Source organism: Coenobita brevimanus, chromosome 96 (genome assembly GCF_032717465.1).
Source record: "Coenobita brevimanus isolate Jiangsu-jjx chromosome 96, ASM3271746v2, whole genome shotgun sequence".
Classification (NCBI taxonomy): domain Eukaryota; kingdom Metazoa; phylum Arthropoda; class Malacostraca; order Decapoda; family Coenobitidae; genus Coenobita; species Coenobita brevimanus.
Window position 1 is genome coordinate 215352 of NC_137049.1, and position 24837 is coordinate 240188.

The 24837-nt window shown below is 41.8% G+C and overlaps 1 pseudogene; it reads left to right on the plus strand.

Moving 5' to 3' along the window:
* Positions 1-3260: 3260 nt before the first annotated feature.
* Positions 3261-3381, plus strand: LOC145413590 (5S ribosomal RNA; annotated as a pseudogene).
* The last annotated feature ends 21456 nt before the right edge of the window (positions 3382-24837 follow it).

Sequence of the window (24837 nt, forward strand, 5' to 3'; positions counted from 1 at the left end):
TTAGGTTTGGTTAGATTAATTTGGATGAACGCATAACCTATCTTAGCATTCATCTCAATCCAGCCAAACCTAGCCTAATATAACCTAGTCTTGACCTAGATTATCCCAGCCTATCCTAACCACAGCCTGATTTAACCTAACCTAAATTAGCCCATCCCAGTTCAACTTCATTTCACGAATTCACTAGGGATTTCTTGAAATCATTGGATACACAAATTCCCTGTAACATAACGTGTGTACGTACCTACATACATATGCATTAAATAAAGTAGTCTTTACAGTTTCATAGCAACGAGGGAATGATTAAATTTGCATTTTTTTGCGGGTTTTGGTCATTTGAATTCACTGACGATGTAGTGCTGCTCTCGGATGACTGCCCTTTCCTCTCCTCCATCTTTCTTTCCTTCCATCCTCTTCTGTCTTTCTTTCCTTCATTCTTTCCTCATCCTTCTGCCTACAGGTAACTTTACACTCCCTTTTCTGTCTTTCTTTCCTTCATTCTTTCCTCTTCTTTCTGCCTGTGGGCGACTCTACACTGAGCGGCAAGCCAAATGGTTTCCTATACACCAGGAAACCATTTATTACGCTGGGTGGTAACCATATAACCAAATTTCGGCGCCTAGTGGTTTAGTGGGTAATGAAGGTGCTCCAGTCGGATTGAGCTGATGATGGTTTATATCCAAGGGATGGTTGGGGTTTATTGCTCACGTAATGCCACTCAGGGATGAGTAAGACTGGTCATTCTCATCATAAATGTCAGGACCAACTTGCCTAGCCCCGGGCTCCTACGCTCCTCATGGGGCAACGTAGGATTGGATGATGGATGGATGGATGAATTCAGAATGTCATTAGACCTAGATAAGTTTTTTTTTTTTCTCTGCCATATTCCGAACATACAAAAACGCTATTGACGTAGGCAGTGCCGTGTCTGGTACGAGAATGTTATGGCGTTGTTTACATCTGCTATGGCACTCGTACAAATCAGTTAATTTATTCCTCCACAGTGTCCTTCTCAGGTCACATCGTAGTATACATAATTATTTAACGATAACTGAAGTTGATAATGTGGTAAGCGTTTGAAAACACTTCGAGATTTAATTCACTCGTGAATACCTTATGATTTTCCGAAGTGGCAGACAACTGTTCTCGTAATATAAGCCTTTTGTGTAGGTCACTGCTGTAGCTTTACCCTCTAATTTGACAAATCTCATTCCTGCTTGCTGCCCCAAACGGTTTTATTCACTCTAAAAAGTGGCTTCACGTCATCTTAACAATTAACCGTTTCCCTATGAGGATGTGGCTTCCATATTATTCTTTCTAATTCCTGAGGATTTTATTGTGTAAGAGGGACCTCCAGTCTGAAGAACTCTCATAAACGGCCGGCGGCATATGATCCTGGAAGTTGCGCCGCCATTTTTTTTTTCTTTAATTAATCGATCTCTCATAAAGGGAGTACAATAGTTCAGTTATAACTGTTATAAAGACATCTTCGGGCTGGAGCGGTGTACTATGAAAAAATGCAATAGACCTTTACTCGTCCCTGATGTAAGAACTGCATTGACCTTAGTTACGTTATTATATTAGTTTAGTATTAATAAAAGTGTGTTACTGCTTCCAAGTCAGTTTCAATAACGGCAGGCGTAACATTTAGACGCCATACTCCCATCCCCTCACACGCATGCGCATACTCTCTCTCTCTGTCACACACACACACACACACACACACACACACACACACACACACACACACACACACACACACACACACACACACACACACACACATTCATCCACTTCCTCACACACATGCGCACACACTCATCCACTTCCTCACACGCGCGTGCACACACTCATCCACCTACTCACACACACGCGCACACTCTCAGTCACCTCCTCACACTCATCCATGTCCTCACACACTCATCCATCTCCTCGCTCACAGGCACACACACTCATCCACCCCCCTCACACACACACTCACACACGCGCGCGCGCACACACTCATCACCCCTTCCGCCTACTCACACACCCACACACCAAGCATCCGCCCGCATACATACCCACACCAACTAACTCATCACGCCCACAGATGCACTGACATATCCATGAACGCGTGCACATCAACACACGCACCCACAAATCCATCGACACACACGCACTCATTCATCCACCCACTTACTCATCCACCCACGTAGTCATACACTCCCACTCACACCCACTCGCCCTCCTAATTATTCACGCAACCCATACCATTCCACACACTCATCCATACCTTCCCCCACTGCTACATCCCGCCACACCCACACCTTCCCCCACACCCACACCCCAAGGCCTTTCGACGTGCCATAAATAGCGGTGCGCCTTCCCGTTCCAGCATCCTAATTGCCCGTCGCGATAAATTGCCCTCTTACGGGAAGCCTGCTTAATAGCGCTTGTTAACGCCGCTGCGGTTACCCTTAGGCGTCGGAGGCAGGGAGAGCCGGTAGTCCGTACGTCTTTGATTTTATTCTGCTTTGGTAAGATGTCCCTGGGCAGGAAACGCTAATCCTGACGTCTTTGTCCATCTGCATACAACCCTGGCAGCTGCGACGCCAGTAATATTTCGATCATTTGGTTCTGTTCCTACGTCCTCTTGATTTTTATTCAAACACCTGACGACTTTCTACACCTTTGATGATACGTCCCCTGATTGTTGAGATGAACCCCCAAGATTTAGATTTTATACTTGCTACTGGACGGCGATTTTTGTTCTGCTTATATACCGTAGTTCTGAATGTATTATCTCAGGGACCAAAAGGTGCCAATATTCCACTGTCTACTTGTAACCGTGGTCCTGTCACAAGTGAATGGTTGCAAACAGTTGTGATGTCTCGAATGTCTGTCAGTTTCTTTTACAAATCAGCTTTGATACAATGAACATAATATCATCGGAATGTGTGTGTGATGAGCATAATATTTCCTAATGCTAAAACCTGTATATTTTCAACGGAATTAGTGTTTTTAGTGATACTGGTGATTGTAATGATTAATTTCTATTTTTTTGCCGAGCTCCACTCTTGTTCATTCTTAACAGCCAGCGTTTTTAGTGGGAAATTGGCTTACGATTGTGATGATGATGATGATGATGGGGATTTTTTTTTTTTCAGTAATGGTGATGATGATATATTGGTTTGGTTGTCACTGATATAATTAGCATATATTGATTTGGTTGTCATTGATAAGATTGCTGTGGTGGTGGTGATGATCATGATGATTTCTCTGGTGGCGGATATTATGGTAGTTGAATACACCGCTTCCCGTCCGATCAGCGAAGTTAAGCAACGTTGGGTCTGGTTAGTACTTGGATGGGTGACCGCCTGGGAACACCAGATGCTGTTGGCATAACGTTCTCCCTACGTATCCTGTGAGGTTTGGTGGAGGATTAGTGCCCCTCCCTGTAAAAACAATTAACTCTAAGCCCTTGGCCAGCCCGTTTGGGATACATGGCGTCTGGCAATGATTGAATATGAATCTAGTGAGGCGATTGTGATGCTCTCTTTGGTGACGATGATGATTTCTGTGGTGACGTGATGATGATTTGTGGTGACGGTCATAATAATAATACCTTCTTCATTACGTAATGATCACCTTTTAACTGCTTCACGCCGATTGATATATATATATATATATATATATATATATATATATATATATATATATATATATATATATATATATATATATATCTCCCATTGGATCCCAGAGTTGCTGGGCGAGGCATTGCACTGGGAGGGTACTAAGCGTACCGCCCTCCGCCTATTGGCTCACGGTCGCGAAGCTCATAGGTCCTTACCCGGGGGTTCCCTGCTTTATTCAGATTTGAAAATCCCCTGTTCTCTCCAATACTCTGGACACTGGGCTCCAATGGGATATAGGCTATACTGTATGTATATATATATATATATATATATATATATATATATATATATATATATATATATATATATATATATATATTGCCGCCTTGATAGTTCTTTTCATCTTAGGGGAGACTTCCAGCTGGATGAGGTGAACATTGCTCTCATTTACTCCTTCACTACCAGGGCGTTTTCTTAACCTGAATACAGATGGTCTGGTTTGTAGCAGGAATCAGATTAGAATGACGTCCTCTAACTGAAGTGGTAAAATGCTTTTCTGACAATCGTGGCCTTAATCTTTCGAAATTTCAGTGAAAGTACACTCTACGTAGATTTTCTTTTTGGTGTTCTTTATGGAGATCTTCTGAAAGAGATTATGAAAATGTCTTCGGCCATTTCATTCCCTATTGGTATAAATATTGAAGATTTTAAGTTAATTCTCGGAAAATTTTTGATAATCTTTTTCATTTTTCTCCTGGTTGCGGGGTCAGTGTACGGTATAGTGATGTTGATTTTTTTTTTCCACTTCAGCACATATGGTTTGACTTTCAGCTAATATAGATAATTACAGGAACAGAATACCAGGGTTGTCACGATCATAAGGTCAGTGACTCAGTTTCAGCTCAAGAAAATCGTGTGGCGTTAGCAGCACTAAAGTCCTTGATGATTCCAACCATGAAAGGGTTACTAATAATGGTGCAGGTATTGACACTCAGGCTCCTGTGACTCACTCTCAGTTGAATATACTAATTTGCCGTTGGCGAGAACACAATAAAGTACTACACTTGCCACGACCATCCGTTTGCGCGGAGGCAAGTCCAGCCCAGTATTTATTACGGTCAGTTATAAACGTTAGTTGAGGACAGAAAATAATTTACCTGCATTCTACCTGTATATAAAACACAATAAGGAACGAGTCAGATGTTGTTGTTTTTCCGTGTGTTATGATTTGGACTCATGTGAGCCCTCTTTCTTTATTTTTTCTGTGAATTATACTTAGAGAGAGAGAGGCGGGGGGGAGTGGTGCTGGTTTTGATGGATTACTATCACACGCCATTTTCAGGAATTTTAAGAGTAATATTTTAGGCTAGAAGGCTTCCATCTCTCTCTTCTACCCCTTCGCCTACCCTGGCCTCTTTTCTCGCCCCTCCCCCCCTTCCTTCCTTATTTTTTACCTTCTCCCTTTCCTCTTCATTTTCCCCTCCTCAGTTCTGTTTCTTCTCTCTAGCTTCCTGTCACATCCCTCCCTTCTTCCCCCTTTTCTCTCCCCTATCTTCATCCCTCCTTCCTTCTTTAACTCAAACTCCCAAACCTTTCCACCACTTCACATTACACTCCCTGATATATATCGACTTTGAGACTAAATTCAGGCTTCTCTGAATCACTGTTTCCTGAATAAAAATTATGCTGTTAGGTGTAAAAAAATTACTAGTGTCCCAAACGTTAGCTGGAACAAATTATTAAAAAGGTTTATATCATGACATGGTTATAGGGTTAAAAACTTAGCTTATAAAGTTTTCTACATCTTCTTCCCTCTCCACCCTCTGCTTCCTTCGCCCTTTGCATCCTCCCCTACCCCTTGGACTTTCTCCACTCCACAATTCCTCCCTAACGTGAAAAGCTTATGTAGACTTTTTCCTTCTTCATGCCGTCTCTCACTCCACCCAACACCTTGCACCATTCTTCTCTCTCTCTCTCTCTCTCTCTCTCTCTCTCTCTCTCTCTCTCTCTCGTAAGGGACTATCTATGTGCATGTCATTATATTCCTCTTTCTATCTATCTATCTATCTATAGCCCGACGCCCGAATCCCGCAAAGGGTGGCCGCAGACAAAACGCCTCCAAGTCGCTCTGTCACCCACCATTTGACTACCCTCCCCCCAACTCACCCCTCCCTCCCTCATATACCTCTCAACTCCATCCCTCCACCTCATCCTCGGTCTACCTCTCCCTCTCTCTCCCTCCACCTTACCTACATACACCCTCTTAGTCAGTCTATCATTCTCTTCACATGTCCAAACCACCTCTCTGCATTTTTATAATTGTACTCGTAGGGGAAGAGTAAAAATCTTTTTATATGTAACTTCCTCACTGAACTAGTAATGATTCAAACCGCAGATAAGCTTTTGGATATTTCGTATTTTTGTAGGTTCGAATTTGTTCTGAGTAACCTGTCTTCTTATATTAATATTGATAGATGGTAGGGGGATGAATATAGTTTTGAATGGTGAGTTGCTTGAGGAGGTAGATTGTTTTAAATATCTAGGGTCACATGTTGCTGTGGATGGAAGAATAGATGCAGAAGTGAAGTTTAGAATAAATGAAGTAGGAAAGGTGCTGGGAGGAATGAAAAAAGTGTTTAAATGTCGTTCGCTTAGAATGGATGTAAAGAGAAGGCTGTATGAGGGTGTTGTGGTACCGACTGCGTTATATGGGGCTGAAACATGGAATATGGGTGTAGCAGAGAGGAAAAGTTTGAATGTAATGGAGATGAGGTGTCTGAGGAGTATGTGTGGAGTGACGCGTATGGATCGAGTGCGAAATGATGAAGTGCGAAGGAGAACTGGAGTTGTTCGGGAGATGGCTGGTAGAGTTGAGCAGAGGGTGTTGCAATGGTTTGGGCATATGGAGAGAATGGATAATGAGCGATTGGTGAAAAAGATAACTAGATCTGATGTGAGAGGTGTAAGACTGAGAGGAAGACCACGAATAGGATGGATGGACAGTGTGAAGAGAGCGCTGGATGCGAGAGGGATGTCTGTTGAGCAAGGAAGAGTGGCTGTGCGTGACAGAAATAAATGGAGAGAAATTGTGAATGAATAAGTGATGACGCAGCCCTGAGGGGATATTCTCCCGCATTTGGTCTGATCAGCTAGTCAGGTCAGGTGCGGGTAAGGGGATGGGTCTGTTATGATGTGGCAGGGGTAAACCAGTTCTGCTGTCGGGCCCTGCTGTGGATGTCACTGCTTGCATTGCGCAGTTGACCCTTGTGCGGTGTGATGCGGTGAGGATCTGTCTGTTCTCCCCTTTGGGGCTAAGATGCGAATGAATGTGTTTGAATGGATGAGTAAATGGAGAGTGAGTCGTCCTGTCTCGGCTACCTCCCTTTCCTTGGGGGAAGCAGCCTAGGTATATAGATAGATAGATAGATATTATTAACATTATCAATAAAATGGTAGATGAGGCAGCCCACCATCAACTCCCAGGTGGTGGTGCCTTCGGATGGCTACTCTGAATGACAAGTCAGACTGATCCCGTAAACCAGGAAACCATTTGCTAGGTTGTGGTAACCATATAACCAGTTGCTGCTAAGTGGTTTAGTGGGTTAAGGCGCTCCAAGTGGATTGAACCTGCAAGGATATGTACCGTACCGTATGTATCTTAGAGGTGGTTGGAGTTTCTCACAGTGCCGTTTAGGGACGAGTGAGGCTGGTCACCCTCACCTTTAATATCGGGACTGAGTAGCCTAGCCTGGGTTCCTGCAATCCTGGTGTGGCAAAAACGGATTGGATGATGATTGAATGAATGATTTAGATAGAGGGACTAGTTGCTCTGATATTATTCGGACCAAAATCGCTGCGATGAATTATTCAAAAACGTATCTCTTGCCATTGGTACGTGGTGGCGACCATCATCCACTCATTTGATGTAGTGCTGCCTACTTCTTCCTTCGCCCTTATTCTTTTACTGTGTCTGCCCTGCTCTCTTCCTATATCTCACATCTTTCCTGTCAGTTTTTATTACTCTTCGTTCCTTTTGAGGTGGTTTTTACATTTTGACAAACTCATTGGTTTCCTGTAAGCCAGGAAACCATTATCAACGCTGGGTGGTAACCATATAACCAGTCAATATGTGTTCCCTACGTGTCAACAAGTGGATTGGAGGAGGGTTAGTGCGCCTCCCCGTAAAACAACTAACTCAAAGTCGCACGGCCACCCCATACGGGATTATGACGTGTGGCTATAGATAGATATATAGTATCTGTTGCTAGTGCTTACTAATTTTGTGAGGAGCGTTTTATGTACGATACCATTTTTTTGTTTGTTTGTTTGTCTAAATAGTAAACGTTTCCTTGTTTGCACTTTCGCTGCAAATGGAGCATTGCTAGGTGCTTAGATATCAACAGCACCTTCCCTAATTCAGATATGCCGTCAGAAGTGTGAAAAAAGTCATAAGAGGTGCCAGTCAAAAGAGCAGTGTCGTAAAGATGAGCACTGCTTACTCTGCGACGACACCAGATCTGGCCATCTTTCGACTGTCAGCCTGTGTTGTATGTTGATATAATGTTTACTGAGGGTTAAGAAGAAAACGTCGACCTCACCATGCCTGTTAGGTGCACCGCGCACTGCAAACAAGGGTGTTCTGTATGTCTATATTTGTGCGTTTGTCTGTCTGTATCTGTGCGTCTATATATCCATCTCTGGTATCTGGCTATCCAGCTGTCATCTATTAATTTGTCTTTTCTGTCAACTTTCTTACCTGGTTGCCGTGCCTGCTTGCCTCATTAACATTTGCCATTAACGCCCTCCCGACCCCAGACCTCCACAAAAGAACACGTTTCCAACCAAATCCCATTAACGCCTTAAATAAGCCCCCGCCAGTCAGAGAGAGAGAGAGAGAGAGAGAGAGAGAGAGAGAGAGAGGTAGGGGGGAGGGGAAGGGAAGAGGAGTGATATTAATATTCTGGGCCGACTCGCAGATCATCACAACACATTCACCGCCAATTTCTGACACCCTTTCAACACGTCCCGTCGACTTCAGTGGCAACCCTCATGCTGACTGTGGCAAACACCACCGTCGCAAATTTTGGCACCGGGGACATTTTTAGGACTATTGTTTTTCAGTAATTTTACGAACTATTCTTAAACATCTCATGATAATTAAATGCCCAGAGAAAACAGTCATTCCATATATTATCGTTCAGTTGGTAATCATATGCACTCTAACAACCACATGTAGTTATCTTCATTTTACACTTTTGCAAACTTTCATGTTAGGATTTTTTTTGGGGGGAGGGGGGTGAACTGTCAAGTCCAAATGTTTTCTTCATTAGCTGCTAATTAGGTTCGTCGGAAAAAGGGGGGTTAAAAAAAATAGTTTCACTTTTTTTTTTGTTTACTTGAAGCAGCGCAGGTCAGTTTCTTCCTCATTTATGATTATATACATTAATATTCTCGTGTATATTATTTATTCTGTGTCGAAATTATCCCTTTCAGTCAAGTGACGTCATTTTATAATTTATTCTATCCTCTGCTAGACATGTTCAGAGTGTGGTACTATTATGATCATTACAGCTCGAAAAGCCTTCCCCGTGCAGAGTAGATTCGTTTGGTCTTAGAAAGAAAAAATACAAATGTCAATGAGATGGAAGGTACTAACGCTCCCTGACTCTTGTGACTCTTCTCAGCTGAAGAAAATCATCTGACGTTAGCTGGAATGGGATATAAGAGTTCTTCCGACAGTGAGAGAGTCCTGTATCTTAACTTATCAGAACAAGAGTTTGGTGTCAGCTTGAACAATGATTGCGACGAAGGTGGTGGTATGTGTTGACAGTGTTAACAACTCTTCCTGGTTCCTTCCCTCACTCCCTGTTGAATAACATAATTTGGTGCTAGGTGGAAGAGATATTTGGTGCTAGATGGAAGAGATATTACTCGATATTACCAGGATATAAATATTTGATATGAGAATATCATAATCATCATTGTCGTCGCCGTCACAATCTCTCTATCTGTCTGTATCATCATCATCATCATCATCATCATCATCATCCATATCTTTCCACTTCCCATCTTAATCCCATCATCGTCGTTGTCATAGCACCATCACACCAGGTTATAGAAATCACGAGGTGCAAATGAGTCTCCTAAGCCAGCAAACATACTGCTTTTCAGTTTTTATGGTAATGTGATGATGGTGATGATGATGATGATAATAATAATAATATAATAATAATAATAATAAAACAGGTCTCTCTCTCTCTCTCTCTCTCTCTCTCTCTCTCTCTCTCTCTCTCTCTCTCTCTCTCTCTCTCTCTCTCTCTCTCTCTCTGCGTAGGACTAGCTGTCAAGCCTAAGTCGGACAAAGTAATTAAGAAAAAATGCCTTAGACAAGGTAAATGGAGCCAAGCCTACCGTGGTGAGTGGTTTACATTTATTATGGAGAGAGAGAGAGAGAGAGAGAGAGAGAGAGAGAGAGAGAGAGAGAGAGGCGCCATGGGAATGAGTCAAGTTGTATTCTTAGACAAGTGGTTCGTAAACTTTTTCGACCCTGATACCCCCAGGTTCATCTCGAAGTCAGCCTGATCTCCCTTTCTGATATTATTACTCCATTTACTTTCACGTCAAAAGCGAAAAGAGAATGACTGTACAGAAACAGCTGAATTCTGTCGCCTTCTGTGTTCAGCAAAATAACATACACAACTTTGTTTTCCTTCTGTGTTGCCAGTGAGTGTTACCGTACACGAAATTGGTCACTTTTTCCCAGGATGCCCCTCTGGATACCCCCAAGAACCCATTGCGACACCCTCTGGGGGTATTGAGGCACTACTTTAAGAACACCTGTCGTAGACCTTCACGTATAATCGATAATAAGAGGGGGAAAAATAGAGCAGAAACAGCCCGATGGTGTCCAGAATAATCAGTATTACCTGCGATGTCCCCAGATTAATCTGTTATCTTCTGAATGTCGCAGCCGAGATAGGAATGGCGTTCTTATCAAAGCAGGTTTACCAGCGAGGTGCAAGATCACTGGGCTTTTTGTAGTAGTCAGTGTCCGCGGTGTTTATAAAAATTCGCTGTGAATGTGATTTTTTTTTTTTTTACACGATGTTATATAATTTCGTGCTAAATGTAAGCCTGTATTTTTTGAAGTGGTGTTACATTATTTTGCGATAAATCTTCACTGGTGAGGTTTCGACGTGGTGTTATTTCACGTTAAATGTACACCGACGGTTTTCTGACGTGGTGTTTAATTATTGTGCTTTAAACTGTGCACCGATTTTTTTTTCTTTGAAGGTGTTATATTACTTTGTGCTAAGTATTTATTGATAGTTTTTGGATAGAATGTACGGGTAGATTTTGTCAAGCCTAATCACTATCGGTGCCATGTCGTAACTGTAATTTGTATTTGCAGGAAGAACTAGGGACACGGGCAACCTTTGCACTTTCCTTTCTTTGTTCATACTGCAGAGAACAGATATAACCCACGATAATTTTCTTCTCGTAACTAGGATATGCTCTGCATAGGAACATCAGGCGGATGATTTGCGTTCTGTATACCATTTTTTTTTTTTTTTATCCAGGAAATTTTAGGTAAGGTTAACTTTATTTTGCTAGTAGTTAAGTTAATCTTTTTAGGTTACGTCTGTTTTGGTAGTATGAGGTTAGGTTAGTCTGTTAGGTTAATCTGTTAATTTAGATTAGGTTAAGGTAGATTATTGTAGGTCGGGTAAAAAAAAGTTATGGAAAGGTGATTATACTGAGAAAAGTTAAACTTCGTACGGAGTGAAAAAAAAATCAGAGACAAGGAAGGGCTCCACTTTTTTTTTTTTTTCCCAGCAAAATCACATCTAAGTTACGGCAGGGGATCTTTCGTGAATACGAGGTATTTTTGAGATGCCCACTTGTGTTCAGCTCTGGATATGTCTTTATCAGTCTGTCTTTATTCGTCGGTCTTTATCAGTCTGTCTTTATCAGTCTTTCTTTATCCGTTTGTCTTTATCATGATAGTCTTTATCAGTGTGTCTTAATCAGTATCATATCAATGTCTTTACCAGTCTGTTTTTATCAGTGTCTTTATCAGTGTTTATCAGTCTGTCTGTCAGTCTGTTTTTATCAGTGTCTTTATCAGTGTTTATCAGTCTGTCTGTCAGTCTGTTTTTATCAGTGTCTTTATCAGTGTTTATCAGTCTGTCTGTCAGTCTGTTTTTATCAGTCTTTATTAGTCTTTTTATCAGCCTGTCTTTATCAGTCCATCAAACTGTCAGTCAGTGTCTTTATCAGTCTTTCCTTTGTCACCACTCTGTTAACACACTCAGGCTCCTATGACTCACCCAGCTGCCGTTAGCCCGTCTATATACTACTGTTGTCCCGTAAATGAGAGGATTTACGGTACCGTTATTATGTCCGGCTCCTATGACCCATCCAGCCCAATAAAATCGTCTGGCTTTTGCTGGAGTAATATTGTAGAGTTGTCTCGACCACGGGAGAGTTAAATTCTTTCACACACACACACACACACACACACACACACACACACACACACACACACACACACACACACACACACACACACACACACACACACACACACACACACACACACCATCTCGTTCTTGGTCTGTTTCTGTTCCTATGGCAGCATCCTTTCAAGTCAGCCGTGACAAAAGAACCATTGGGCGTTTTTGTCCGTCCTCAGTAATGACCCCTCTTCCCACGACTCACCACCACCCCCTTTACATACACCCGCCGTGTTGAATAGGGACGCCTTCATGTGGTGGTACCAATACCGTACAGCTCAACTGCCTAGATTTGCAAATGTCCTTGCTACTTCCCTATCCCTTGAAAGGAGGATAGTGGCCTTATATTGGGATTATCGTATCTTATTCGTACTTGGTTGCCTGATGCCTTCCAATCCCTGCCTTCCTCTCGCGTGCCTTTTGTCTACCTGTCTCTTCTTTCTTCTTGCTTTTCCATACCTACTTCTCTCGCACATACCTCTCCTGTTCGCTTCTCTTCATTATCTACGTTGTTTCTACATACTTCTTTACCTATACGTTCCCATAACTCTTAACCTCTCTGCTTACTTCCCTCACGCCTGTCTCCCAGCATAATCCCACCTCCTTTCTTACCAACTGCTTTTTAGACAGGCCCTCTCCTTCTCATTCTTTCCTTAATTTGTCCCCACCTCGCCTGTGTCTCCCCGTCTCTGTCTCACGTCCCTGTTTCCTTCCAATCTCTACTCCTTTCTTTTTCCTTACCTACATTCTCTCTTTATCCTTTCCTCTCCTCCAGTAACTCTCCTTTTCCTTTCTCTCCTCACCTCTCCTCTCTTCTCTTCTCCCTTATTTACCCCGTTTTTTCTTCCTCTTCACTTCTTTCCTCCTCTCTCTTCTCACCCCTGTCTTCTCCGCTCCTATCCTACTTCATTTTTCTCTTTCGTCTCTTCTCTCCCCTCCCCTCCCCTCCCCTCCCCTCCCCTCCCCTTCTCTTCTCTTCTCTTCTCTTCGTCTCACCTCTTTTTCTCTCCTCTCATCTCTTACTGCTTCTTGCTCACTTCTCCACAGCATACCATTCCTCTGTACTTCCCTCTGTTTTCCTTCCTTCCATCCACCTACCTCTCACTGTCTACCTCTCCCTCACTTGCCTCACCCCTCCCTCACTTGTCTAACCTTCCCCTCACTTGCCTCACCTCTCCCACACTTCCCCCACCTCTCCCTCGTTTACCCAGCCTCTCCCTCGTTTACCCAGCATCTCCCTCACTTCTCCCACATTTCCCTCACTTCCCTCACCTCTCCCTCACTTCCCCCACCCCTCCCTCACTTCCCTCAACCCTCCCTCCTTCCCTCCGTTTCTCTCACTGGCGTCTGGATTTATTGCTTGTTGAGGAAATACTTCTTAGCGCGGGCTTCACCATCAGTCATGTGGCGGGAAAAGTGGCGACGGTACGGGAGGGAAGTGTGGTGAGAGAGAGAGAGAGAGAGAGAGAGAGAGAGAGAGAGAGAGAGAGAGATGGATGCAGACAGGAGACGGACACACACAGAAAGACAGATAGACGCAGACAGGAGACGGACACACACACAGAAAGACAGATAGACGCAGACAGAAGGCGGTCACAGGCATAGAAAGACACGCGCAGACTCAGAAAGACAGACAGATAGACTCACAGACAAATAGACATACAGACAGAAATTAAGTTCAAAATTATTTGGAATGTCTGTTCCACCGAAAATACCTCCACCGTTCCTAATTTTCGTCTAGGAGATTTCAATGGCTTAAGAGCTTATTTTCGAACGGTATTCCACAGGGAGATTAGCAATTTGAGGGAATGCCAGGTCAGTGGGGAACCCCAGGTAAAAGGTGAAGGGCAGGAAACACGTGGGAATGTGCTCCAGGTGTCTTTGGAAGGTGAGGTGGTAGATGGGAGTGTAGTCGATGTGACGAGGATTAACTCAGCTCCAGTACCAAGCAGACGTTCGACCAGTGAGAAATATAACGAGTTAGTAAATATAATACACTGAGGCCAAGATAGATATATCCCTTCAAAACCGTTTAGAACGAATAATTCAGAACCGAGATGGTTAAACAACATATTAAAATCTCATATTGGCCAAAGGAAAGGAATATATAGAAAAATAAAACGTGGAGAGGAACACTTACGTAACCGGTACACGATTTTAAATAGAGAGGTAAAGAGGGAGATATGAAAAGCAAAGAGAAGTTATGAAATTAAGGTTGGTAGTGAATCGAAAGAAAACCCTAAAGGTTTTTATCAAATGTACCATACGAAAAATAAAGATAGGATAGGACCACTCAGAACAGAATCAGGTGACATTACCAGTGAAGATAAAGAAATGTGCCCCATCCTAAATAATTATTTCATATCAGTATTCACCAAGGAAAATCTAGACCTGGTCCCTCAAGCAGCAAATATTTACGATGAGAATACGGAAAATATTCTTAGTAAAATAACCACTAGTAAGGAGGACGTACTGAAAGAAATTAATAAGTTAAAACCTCAAAAATCGCCAGGTCCGGACGATATATATGCAAAAATTATAAAAGAAACCAAAGAAGAATTATGTCAGCCACTTTTAACGTTATATAATGACTCTTTAAGTTCAGGAGAAGTTCCAGGGGCGTGGAAGACCGCAAACGTAGTGCCCATCTTTAAAAAGGGTGATAAATCATCTGCGTCGAATTACCGGTATCGTCCGATAAGTTTAACGTCAGTAGTAGGAAAAATGTTAGAGTCAGTTTTGGCAAATAAGATTAGAGAACACTTAGAAAGATTTAATCTTATAAATGAAATCCAGCACGGATTCAGGCAAGGACGATCCTGCCTCACAAATTTGTTGTCATTCTACTCGGAGGTCTATGAGGCAGTAGATAGCGATAAAGCTTACGATGTTATTTATCTGGACTTTAGTAAAGCTTTTGATAGGGTCCCACACGAAAGGTTAGTTAGAAAGGTTCGAGCACACGGTATAGACGGCGATATCTTAAAATGGATAGAATCCTGGCTGAAAGGACGAAAGCAGAGAGTATTAATAAATGGAACTAAGTCGGACTGGGGATTAGTAACTAGCGGTGTACCACAGGGTTCAGTACTCGGTCCCTTATTATTTATCATATATATAAATGATCTAGACATAGGAGTCAGTAGCAGCATCAGCAAATTTGCCGACGGTACAAAAATAGGGCGTATCATTAACTCGACTGACGATTGCCGTAACTTACAAAAAGACCTCGATACATTGTCCAAATGGTCTAAAACTTGGCAAATGGAATTTAACGTTGAAAAATGTAAAGTACTTAACGTAGGCAAGACCATTGGAGATACTAAATACAGCTTAGATAACAAAGAAATTAGCAAATCGGAATGCGAAAGAGATCTAGGAGTTATGGTTAGTAACGACCTTAAACCAAGGCAACAGTGTATTAATGCGAGAAATAAAGCAAATAGGGTCCTAGGATTTATTTCGAGAAGCGTGAGCAATAGATCATCTAAAGTAATACTAAAACTTTATCTAGCATTAGTAAGGCCACACTTAGACTACGCAGTACAGTTCTGGTGTCCATACTATAGAATGGATATTAACTCGTTAGAAAATGTACAGAGACGAATGACAAAAATGATACACGATGTTCGGAACCTGTCATATGAAGACAGACTGAAAAGATTAAGTCTGCATTCGCTAGAAAGACGTAGAGTAAGGGGAGGCTTAATTGAGGTGTTTAAGTGGATGAAGGGTATAAACAAGGGAGATATCAGCAAGGTACTTAAAGTGAGCATACAGGATAGAACTAGAAATAATGGTTTCAAATCGAAAAATTCCGTTTCGGTAAGGAAATAGGTAGAAATTGGTGTGGTAATAGAGTAGTAGACGAATGGAATAAGCTTCCTAGTAAAGTAGTTGCTGCCTCTTCCATTGAGAGTTTCAAGCATTAGCTAGATAAGCATATGACAAATAAGGGATGGATGTAGAAAAAAGAAAATCTTATAACCAATACTAATTCATAAGTTTTCCTTTTCAGGGTACACTATGATAGTCTCTATTCTCCTTTCACACTTTCCTATAAAATGTCCACGCCAGTTTTTCTATACTGCGTGGTGTTCTTTCTGACTTTTTCCTGCCGGCTTCGGCTGGAGGGTTTGGAGGGCGGGGGAGAGCCTTCTTCTTTGCTGTCGTTATCTCATTCTAATAGTTCAGTTACTCTTCTAGGAGCTGCCTAGCATGGGCCAACCGGCCTACTGCAGTTATCCTCTCTTCTTATGTTCTTATGTTCAGACAATCAGTGACACAGAGAGACACAGACAAATAGTGACACAGACAGACAGACAGACAGATAGATATTGATAGATAGATACAGACAGACACAGGGAGATAGACTGACATAGCCAGACAGACACAGAGACAGATAGACAGACGCAGACACAGACAGACAGTCAGGCAGACAGACAGAGAAGATGTGGGAAGAAGGGATGAGGGAAGAATTTAAGGAAAGAGGGGGGTAGTGGGGTTAGGGATGCAATGGTGAAATAAAAAGGAGTGGAAGAATGCAAGAGAAGGTAGAGATATAGACGAGGTGGGAGAACAGCGGAAGGGGAGAGGGAGAGGAGAGAAATGAGAGGGGAGGAGTGAGGGAAGGAAAGGAGAGAGATGGATTAAAATGGAAAGAGGGAAAAAGTGGCTATGGTACACGGGGGATCTCTGGTGATGATGAGGGAAGACCTGGAGAGAGAGAGAGAGAGATTAAACAAGAGTAAAGTTCGATATTATTCCAGTGCGTCTGCCTCACATCATTTTAGGCTAGGGTAAATTGGACAGAATATAGCACCATATCTTTGTTATAGCTATACATTCAGGACGGAGAGAGAGTAATTCAGGATGGAAAGAGAGTATTCAGGAAGGAGAGAGAGTAATTCAGGATGGAGAGACAGCAATTCAGGATGGAGATACAGTAATTCAGGATGGAAAGAAAGTATTCAGGAAGGAGAGAGAGTAATTCAGGATGGAGAGACAGCAATTCAGGATGGAAAGAGAGTATTGAGGATGGAGACAGTGATTTTGGATGGACAAAGTATATTTAGGCTAAGCTAAGTGGATAGAATACCACGAGATTCTTTTATATTCCTCCTCAACCTTGCCCGGATTTTCTTCCTTTTGTACTTATTCGCTGAGAGGTCGCCTTCGGCGGCCTCCGCTCGATGTCAAGTTACTTCCTGTCTTCAGAAATGAACCATAATGCTGGAACCGGTGGCCCTATTGTACTGGAAATTGATTTATTTTTTTAGTTAAAGCATTTTAACGGTACCTTCTTCTAACAAAAATATGTACTACATGCGCCGTTTTTGCTGTTACGGTAAATAACAGACGAACAAACAAACAAACATTCAGAAATCGGATCATGATAATATAGATTACATTATACCATTAGACTATACGGTTTTAGGAGTATAAGGAGGGAGGAAAGAAAGGCGAAACACGTCACTCCTCTCTAGTGTCATGCTGGTAAATTCAACGCTGGAAGAAGGACGAATCCACCCCACTGCACAAAAAGCAATTATATACTAAATTTGAAACAAAAGGCCAGGAATGAATCATAACTCGGGAACCAGTGACCCTACTGGCCTGGAGATTGTATTATTCTTCAAATTAGAACATTTTAACTGTACCTTGCGCTACATGCGTCGTTTTTGCCGTGTTACGGTAACGAACCGACAAAAATACATAAATCGAATAATTATAATATAGATTTCACGTACCTGAGATGTACAAAAAAAGAAAATATCACAGCTCTACATCCGTCCATAATACCTTCGTGACTAGCTTCATATTCTGGTGTTAATCTATCGCTTCAACTCACTGTTAAAGGCGGAGAGATGGTCGTTTTAGGCCAAGTTAGGGTAAAATGAGTTGAGCACCCTACAGTATTGCCCAGTTTTGGAAGGACGTGTTGCTTGTGGGGAGCTAGAAAGTGCCCATTAGCCCTGCACAACCAGTTGTTTTTCCCATAGCAGGGTAAAATCGTCTGGAAGTAGCAGGACCAAAATATAAACCACGCCACAGGACGGAGGGGTTGTGAACAGAGATTACTTGATATGGTCGTTCTTCGTCCCTGTTCTCCCTCTCCCTCTCCCTCCTGACCCATCATTTCCACTCCACTTTTCCCCTTCCTGCCTAACACCCTTCATTTCTCTATCCGCCTCGCCTTTACACCTCTTCTTTCCCTACTACACCCCTCGTACTCTCGTACTCTCTCTCTCTCTCTCTCTCTCTCTCTCTCTCTCTCACATTTTCACCATCATCATCATTACCACCACGACCCCCATTCCGCCTCACTGCCACTTCTCTCTCATCATCACATTATCTTCATTAGACTAGCACAAACCACGTGATATTCCCTTTCTTTTCAACCTCTCTCTCTCTCTCTCTCTCTCTCTCTCTCTGCTATGGTATGTGTTGGTGTTTTTTTCCTGAAATTTTCCCAGATATTAGCCCTTTGGCATTTTTTTTCACAGCTCAGAGGCAGAATGAGAATATTTTGGCTCTACTTCATTTGTATAGCGCTTCTTTGTGACTAGCATCACAAATTAGCGATAATCATATACTACAACTTAGCATTCGTGAGGGACATTGCATTTTTAAGCCAAGTTATAGTGAAAAGAGTTTATAATTAACTTTCTCATTATGGACTTATTTTTTGCAGGTAAGTGTCGCTCTTTTCAGGCCGTACAGGTTGTAAGTATTAGAAAACACTCATCCAGGGGTCGATTTTTTTTTTTTTTTTTTTTTTAGGTAGCTTGCAAGCACATTTTCAAAGTCATTTATTTCACCTATAACACTTTAATAATTTCCACCCTGTTACTTGAATCATCTTAACATTACTAGACTCTTCTTTAGTAATGTATAAAATATATTAACCAGCCGTATAATAAATAAGTAATCAATAAATTAGGAAATAAATAGGCTAGGAAGAGGTGCTGGGGAATATGATAGAGGAGAATACGAGTCCATGTTCCTGTATAATGCTTAAGATCATGTTTAAATCTATCTATCTATCTATTGCCAGACGCCTTAATCCCGTAAGGGGTGGCCGCAAACACAAAGCGCCTCCTCGTCGCCTTGTCATTTTCCATTTCGTTGCCCTCCCTTCAGCTCACACTCCCCTCTCTCACATCTCTCCACTCTAACCTTCATCTCATCCATGTTCTCCCCCTCCTTTCCACGTACACAACACTCACACTCTAGTCTGTCTTTAATTCTCCATCTTCCCCACATGGCCAAACCATCTGTGCTCTGAATGACTGGAATTTTGAAACATCTTAGCGTTTTATTCTACTCCTTGCACTTGAGTATTCTCTTATATGTTATGTCGATATTAAAGCGACGTAAATGGCATGCAAGATAATGTCACAGTATATGTAGAATGAATCGCTAAGGAAGAGACGTTGCGACGTCTTCTATGCCGCCTAGAATACAACCCATATATCTGCTGTAATGTTATAGAAATTATTTAGGTTCTCCTTTTCTCCCTTTCCTTAGTCTCCCATTTCTTTTCCACCCTCCTTTTCCATTTCAGAATCCCTCCCATCCTACGTTCCCACACTCTCCCTTTTTCTTTTTTCCCATTTTCTTCCTCTTCTTTCTCCTCTTCCATCTCACCATCTCTTCATACTCTGATTCCTCTCCCCATATCTCTTCCCTAAAAGTCTGTTTTTAATTTCGTACCTTCTCTTCCACTTCACTTACCCTCCATACCATGCCATTCCCAACCCTTTATCTCTTCACCTTCCTTTCATCATCATCATCATTTCTCTTCCACTCTTACATTCCTTTCTTGAGCAGTCGAATTAATACTCATCTATTCGCTTCAGTCCACTAATCTTCCATCATCCTATTCCACACTCCTCTCCCTTCCATCTCGTTATTCCCTTCCCGCCCCCTTTTCCCCTCCATTCCTAATTCCCACCTCCCTTCCCTCCCCTCCCTACGTCCCTCCATTCTTCCCATCACTCCCTCTCTCCATCTTTCAATTCCACTTATTTTTCTATTCCCTCCCCTCCCTCCCTCCCCTGCATTCACCCCCTTTCATCCAGTCCTTCAGTGCCAAAATTCCTAGGAACAAAGCTGAGGCAGTATAAGTACATGTAAAGACCATCGCAACGTTTCATGGTATACTTGTATGTTGGAATTATTAGTACCATAATCGCTAATCTTTTCCTTTGGAATGAACTTACCCTTGAAAGATTGTTCCACCTTAATGAATCACCTCACCGTTTCTTGTTCATCGTTAATGAATCACGTCACCCTTTTCTGTTCCACATTAATTAGTCATTTGACTCTCTCCTGACAATCAGTCCATCCACAAAAATTGGTTTAAATTAGGTCAGAGCTGCTGCACGTTGACCTTGCCCCGACCTATGACCTGTGACCTTTGACCTGTTTCGGCTAATAGCTATCACGAATCATACCAGGTGGAGTACAAAGGAGTACAAAGGAAACCAAACAGCAACAGACCTTATGGTCCTTTCGAGGCTGTTTGTTACAGAGTAGACTATGATTACGAGATCTAACTCTACATGCTGAAGGATAAGGATAGTAAAGCAAGAAGGCTCCCCCCGCCTCCAAACCCTCCAGTTAAAACTGACAAGAAAAAGTGAGAAAAACCACCATGCAGCATGGAAAAACTGTCATGGAAATTTCATTGAAAAGACTGAAAAGGAAAAACTACATTCTATAATACTTTATCTATAAGCTACCAGTATGAATAACCTGAAAGAGAAAGTTGTAAAGTAAAATGAATAATCGAATAAATAAATAACTAATGCATGTCACTATGTACGGGTACGTTGAGTTGACGGGGCGTCTGCGGACACAGTGTGGAAATTGCACAATGCACGGTGTGTATATTCAAGGGTGGTGTGGCAGCCTTGCCTGGCGCTATTAAGGTAGGCAGCAGTCATTCAGGCCACAGCTCCATTCAGTCTACTGAGACTAGGAACTTTCCCATGCGGGACGGGACAAGCACACAAGTCACGTCTTGAAGCAGTGACCCCTGGTACATTAAAAAAAATCCCGATGGTGGCCACATAACTAACAGGGACCCTCAGTGATCCACAGTCCATCACAGGTCGAAAGTATGAGTAGTGTCCGTTAACTCAGGGTTGTCTGTGCATATACTATATTTGCATTCAATAAATTGATCCAGGCTCTGAAAAAACTAAAATAAAATAGAATAGAAAATTATACATACACAAGTGTTTTATTCAAGAGTAAACATATTAAGCTGGGGGTTAGATGCGAAATACTTATCCAGGCGACCTTTAATGGTCAATACTGTATTACAATTTACTATGTTGGAGGGCAGTTTATTCCACACATTTACAATTCTACTGAAGAAGAAATGCTTAGCTTCATGCGACTGGAATCGTTTGCCAATTATTTTATGCCCATTGCCTCTAGTGTAATTCGAGTGATCAACTGTGAAGTATTTATCGACAGCCATGTTATCATGTCCTTTGAATATCTTGAATACTTGAATTAAATTTCCACATATCCTCCGTTTTGTTAGGGTAGAGAGATTCAGGGCTTCTAAACGTTCCTCGTACGGTTTATTTCTCAATCTAGGTATCATCTTTGTCATCCTTTGCTGCACTCTTTCAAGCTTTTCCATATCCTTTTTATAATACGGTGACCAAAACTGAACGCAATACTCCAATTGCGGGTGTACTAAGGAATTACACAAAGTGAGGACAATATTATCGGATTTATATTCAAAAGCGCTGCCTATGAATCCAATCAATTTATTGGCTTTTTTCACAGCTTCAGTACATTGTTTGCTTGGTTTCAAATCGTTTGTTTTTGTAACTCCTAAGTCTTTTTCATGGTTTACCCTATCAAATTGAACATTATTCATGCTATAACTAGCTCTTACATTTTTACTGCCAATGTTTAACACTTTGCATTTGTTAATATTGAAATCCATTTGCCAAACTTGGGCCCAGTTAAACAGTTCATCAAGATCTCTCTGAATTGCCTGCCTTTGCAGTGCTGTGTCTGCTCTGTTGCCTGTTTTAGTATCATCAGCAAATTCTGAAATCTTACAACACAATCCTTCGTCAATATCATTTACATATATTAGGAAAAGAATAGGACCTAACACTGAACCCTGCAGCACTCCACTTGTAACGTTTATCCAGTCTGACTCTTTTCCATTTATTAAAACTCTTTGCTTTAGTCCGGTAAGCCAATCCTCTACCCACCTGAGAACACTGCCGCTGAAACCATGTGCCTTTAGCTTCTGAAGGAGTCTTTTGTGTGGAACTTTGTCAAAAGCCTTTTGAAAATCGAGGTAGACCACATTAACAGATTTAGTCTCGTCGTATATGTTCAGTATATCATTGAAAAAGTCCAGCAGATTCGTGAAGCAAGAGCGATTATTACGAAAACCATGTTGAGAATCTTTTATGAGATTGTTTGTTTCTAAGTGTTTCACAAACTTGTCTCTAATAATAGTTTCAAGCAATTTGCAAACCACCGATGTTAAACTAATTGGGCGGTAGTTTTCTGGTTGGGCTCTGTTGCCCATTTTGAATATTGGGGTTACATTAACAAGCTTCCATTCATGTGGCACCTTATTGCTCTTAAGTGATAAGTTAAAAAGTTCAGATAAGGGCTTTGGAGAGAGAAGCCCCATTGTGAGAAAATCAAGGTAATCAGTAATGCCAATTTTGAGGTGGACCGTTGTAAGAAAGAAGAAAAAAAGGAAGGATATGGAGAATTAATAAAGAAAAAATGAAGGAAATGGAGAAATAAAGAAGAAAATGGAAGGATATAGAGAAATAAAGAAGAAAAATGAAGGATGTGAAGAAATAAAGTAGAAAAAGGAAGGTAAATGAAGAAATTGGCTTTTTTGTTGAGTATATATAAGCATATTAAAACGTCATGTATTAGCTGTCTAGAAGTGGTTTTGGGTACAGGATTACATGTCAGTAATGACTTCAGATCTCTGTACTGGGGAGTTAAGAGGAATTATATTTGAAAAAACTAATAGACGCTTTGAACCGATGCTTATGTAGCGTCTTCTAACGCTCTGACAGAAAAGAATAGACACATACAGGTAGATAGGTATATAGATAGAAACAGCAGCTCAAGATAAACAGGAAGGAGAGAGAGAGAGAGAGAGAAAGAGAGAAAGAGAGAGAGTCGGAGAGTAACTGAGTGAGGTAGGTAGGTTGGTGGAGAGAAGGAAGGGATATGTCAAGAGGGCCAGTGAATGGAGTGAAATTCAGGGAGTGACCATAAATATTTGGCTGTGTTGCATGAGGGAGCCAGATTCAGCCACAGATCAAAGGCGTCTGGCTGTGGGATGTTAATACAGAGCGACGGAAAAAGTTGTGTGTTGTGAGGGATATCCAGGTAGATTCCACACTTTACCTGCTGATGTTCAAGGTGTGTATAGCTGGCTAATTAATGCTTAGGTAAAGTGGTACATACTGTAAATATACAAGGGCGTTGGTACAGGGGATTGAAGAGTTCCATTAATATGCTTATTGATAGTGTAATTCTTGTTAAACCGCCACGCACAGTTGCGGGAATTATTCTGAGTGAGAGAGAGGAGTGACATTACTAGGGAGGGAGAGAGAGAGAGAGAGAGAGAGAGAGAGAATGGGGTTTCACTGTGGGTGAGTTATGTGATGATGATGATGGGAGGGGATGATAGCGATGTTGCTGCTGCTGCTGATGGTGATGATATGAGCAGGGAGGAAGTGAAGGGTGTCACATCTGTAAGTGACATCATGCAAAACCGGATCTGTCAACGAAGGGAGGGGCATAACTAGTATTAATCCCTCCCCATGCCGGCTAAGCACAAATCAGAAGGGGTGTCTGTAAGGAGAGACAGATCCTATGTATGGTAGTGTCAAAAGGCTGGAATGGCTGTGTTTGTTTTTGGTAAGCCCTGGTTCTACCCTAGATGAAGTAGAACAGTTAGGTTTACGGTCGCATTCTGTTTAAACAACTCTTTCCTAGCGATGTATTCTGCACTTTATGCCTCCGTATTCTCCATCATAGTACTAGTAGCAGCTATTTTGATATTAATATCATAGAAGTGTGTTAAGGTCTAATTTGCAAAGAAACTAAGATTCTGATTCTGCATCTGTATTAATGTGTCTTTGTACTGGCATGTGTTGGAAAATAATTAACTTGGATACAATCGGTCGTGTAAATTTGGGGAAAATGCCAAATTAGCCTATAAAGGAGAATGAACTCTGCTGTTTTCTGTATTGTTCTGTGGTGTAGTATGGACATTTATGAATCCGGAAAAGGAAAGTCAGATAAGGCGACGTATAACAGAGAAAGAACAGAGAAATTGTTTGGAGAAGAAGAGGGAGGCTTTAGGAAGGGAAGAGGTTGTGTAGATCAGATATTCATTCTTAGATCTTTAGTGGAAAAGTTTCTAGAGAAGGGAAAGAAGTTGTATGCGGCTTTCATGGATTTGGAGAAAGCATATGACAGGGTGGATAGACAAGGATTGTGGAAAGTGTTAAGAATATATGGAGTAGATGGGAAGTTGTTGAATGTTGTGAAGAGTATGTACGATGGTGCGAAGGCTGCAGTGCGTGTGGATGGTGAACTAAGTGAATTTTTCTCTTTGAAAGTTGGTTTGAAACAGGGATGTGTCATGTCTCCATGGTTGTTCAATCTGTACATGGATG